Source organism: Equus quagga, chromosome 4, assembly GCF_021613505.1.
Source record: "Equus quagga isolate Etosha38 chromosome 4, UCLA_HA_Equagga_1.0, whole genome shotgun sequence".
Lineage (NCBI taxonomy): Eukaryota > Metazoa > Chordata > Mammalia > Perissodactyla > Equidae > Equus > Equus quagga.
The window spans coordinates 25324920-25328711 of record NC_060270.1 but is presented as its reverse complement, the minus strand read 5'-3'; positions in this window follow the sequence as shown (position 1 = coordinate 25328711).

The following is a 3792-nucleotide window of genomic DNA, read 5'->3' as shown; positions in this document are numbered from 1 at the left end:
ATCTGTCCTCCTTCCCTGTGCCCTCCCCTCCCCTAACAGGAAATAGGAAGGAGGCCTTTTCCTGGAAACCCCTGGGCCCCGCATTCGATCTGCATTGGAGGATATTTTGGTCATGCGCAGAACCAAAGAACTGTAGCCACAAAAGTGGCAACTGAGATTAATAAGGGTTACCAAGGACACTTTTTGTCGTGTCTACATTTCATCCAATTTTTAAACGTTGGTTTTGATTTTATCTCCTCTGTTTGCCATACAAGTAAGGCAGACCCACTGTAACAAATTCAAACACAGAGACAGCTGCCCTCTGGCCCTCCTACCCCATCCTGGCAACCACCCCCAGATATACTGCTGTTGACAAGTTGGTGCTCATTAAGGTTTTTTTTTTTTTTTTAAAGAAATTGTTTCTTTTTCTATAGAATGTTAAGAGTGTTGCAGGTGTGTGTGAGGAATTTCTATTTCAGAAGGAGTTCCAACTCAGAGTCCTAGCAACCAAGGGCAGGAAGCATATTTGTAACCTGCACTCATCTCCCACCCCGCCGAGTGTCTTGCCTGGCACTGGCACCCTTCCTAAACATTTACTAAAAATAAGTATGTGCGGATGACGCTCAAAAGTCCCTTGAACAGGCAAAATTTTCCAGGTTGTGTTAGCTTTCTCTGAGAGATTAGAGCCGCTTTAGTCCACAGAATCGATGGGTGCATTTAGGAACCAACATTTCATAACATCAAAGAATTTAGATCTTGAAGAAAGGCGTTTTCTTGAAACCTCCGGCTATCTTTGAACAAAGCAACAATAGACGTTCCCTGGACAGGGGTGGGTGGGTATGGGGTGTTCTCCACGAAGTAGCCAAATCAGGGCACATTTTTTTTTGCCCATTTAAGTCTGTGGTTTGTACCCGTGTGGACATTGTGCTGTCTTTGTATTGTTTAGAAGTTCCAAGACCTGGGGAAATAAAGCAATTAAAGCTATCTTTTACTATGCTGATGCCTTAATTTATTTCTGCGACTGTAGATTGAACACAATAAATTATTTTACAATTCTGCTTGAGTATTATTACCAGATAATGTAAGCCTAGGATATCGGCTCCCTGAAATTTGTACATAAAACTCATAAATATATACACACATACACATTTATATTTTAGGTTTTGGAAAAAATTCATCTTGTAGGTATTCACAGTGATGGATGTGTCTCATTTATTGAAACAAATTGAGCATTCTTTTTTTTCTTTGAGAAAGAGTAGCCCTGAGCTAACATCCGTGCCCATCTTCCTCTACTTTATATGCGGGACACCTGCCACAGTGTGGCTTGATAAGGGGTATGTAGGTCTGCACCCAGGATCCAAACCAGCAAACCCCGGGCTGCCAAAGTGGAAAGTGGGAATTTAACTGCTGCGCGCCACCAGGCTAGACCCACAAATTGCCCATTCTTGAAGGCAATCTCCCTAGCAAACAGAAATTTGAAACCGAAGTAAAAAAGTGCTAAATCTAAAACTTCTTGTCATAATCTCAAAGACCCCAAAGAGTTTTGTGCACATCTACAGTAACATGTTGGTGATTTGGCATCAGTAGAGGATGGACATTTCTGAAGCATGCAATTCAAGGCTGGGCAGGGTCAGGGCTGTTTGCACCCACAGCCTGCCAAGCCCTTTTCTTTTCTTTTTTTTTTTTTTTGAAAGATTTTATTTTTCCCTTTTTCTCCCAAAGCTCCCCGGTGCATAGTTGTGTATCTTTAGTGGTGGGTCCTTTCAGTTGTGGCACGTGGGATGCCACCTCAGCATGGCTTGATGAGCGATGCCGTGTCTGCGCCCGGGATTCGAACCCACGAATCCCAGGCCGCTGAAGCGGAGCATGCGACTTAACCACTTGGACATGGGGCCGGCCCCCATGCCAAGCCCTTTTCTGCCATCCAGGTTTCTGAGGCTAGGGTCAAGCCCCTGGCCACTCTCGCAGCTTCTCCAGGGACAGAGGACACCACGGGGTCACTTCCACTTCCACTGCTTTCATTCTAATCCCTGGATTTCCCCTATCTCCGTCTGTGTTTGCTCCTCTGATACTTCTTGTCTTTTTCACTAAACAATGGCTTTTTACACAACTCCCTAACCAAGTCGGAGTTAAGACATTGGCGATAGGCAGACCTGGCTTTGCGTCTGGACAAATCCTTTAATCCCCCTGCGTGTTGGTGGGCTCTTCTCTCAAATGCAGATGCTCCCATCTGTGTCACAGATCCCATCGGGCACAGGGCAAGCCATTGACAAATGAGAATAGCAGCGGGAATCAGGGTAGCACCAGTCAGCTGGCCAGCTGGTGGCCTGGTTTCTTGACCCTGGAAGAGCAGTTGCTCGTCTCTTCAACACTTAGGGACGACTATCTAAGCCAGGCCCTGTTGGAGGTGAAAAGCCAGATTCCGCCCTCCAGGGGCTCACAGACCCCTGGGGGAGTCAGGGAGCAGCATCTGCGGTTTTCTTTATCCAAGGGTTTAGGAATTGTTTCCTCGTGAAAACTTTTTTTTTTAAGAATTATTTTTTTAACCAATTGTCAATGTCAGAGTTCTAAGAGACAAAGTTTCTAGAAAACTGATCACTGGATCACTAAGAGCTTACTACCCTGTGTGTCCAGGGGTTCCTAAGAGTTAAACAAAAAAAAGGCGATTTTGATGATCACCGTAACCTTTATGGCAAAGATCATCTCTATTCATCTTACTCTTTAAAAACTTCATGTGTCTAGAATTGTTAATGGAGAAACATTACTAGACAAAAATTTAGTAAGTTTAATAGTAAGAAGTTTAAAAAATTTAGTAAAGAAGTTAATGAGGTATGTTTATTTTATCATTCTTTAAAACACACCCTATCCCTTCCTTCACTCATATCTATCAACAGCTAAAATACTATGTAATGGGGGCCCTGGCCAGCCCTGTGGCCGAGTGGTTAAGTTCACACGTTCCGCTTCTGTGGCCCAGGGTTTCGCCTGTTTGCATCCCAGGCGCGGACATGGCATCATTCATCAGGCCACACTGAGACGGCGTCCCACATGCCACAACTAGAAGGACCCACAACTAAAATATACAACTATGTACTGAGGAGACACTGGGAGAAAAAGCAAAAAAAAAAAAAAAAAAAAAAAAAGACGGGCAACAGTTGTTAGCCCAGGTGCCCATCTTTAAAATACCATGTAATGGGAAATTGAGGTAATTGCCTTAAATTGCAAAAAAAGACACAAAGAAGCCTCTTCCAGGTAGTAACAGCGCCACCTGGTGGCACTTTCAGTTGTCTTCACTGACTACTACTCAGGAATATTAAACCCAGATTGACAATTCTACAACTATCGGCATAAATAATATTACTTCTTGGTTCTCATCTTAATACATATTAACTCTGTATCTTATTTTTCAATAACATTTTCCAGTTTTGTCTGTTTAATTTTTAATTTTATTTATTGTGGGGGTTTTTGTGTATGTTCAGAAGTTGTCATGTATTTTCATTTTTAATGTAGTCAACTATGTTTATTGTTCAGACTAGAATGGATTGGGTACGAATTAGTATTAAATAATAGCAACTGCCATTATATATTCAATGTTCTGTCTTCTGAAACTTAGTATTTTTGTTCTTCTAGTCACCAGCCAAAGCTCGACTAATGTCTCATCAACCTTGGCCAGCTCAACTAGCCACCCGCCAGATACTACAGGTGTTACCACAAACACCACAGCAGGTCCTACTACAGGTGTTACCACAAACGCCACAGCAGATCCTATTACAGGTGTTACCACAAACGCCACAGCAGATCCTACTACAGGTGTTA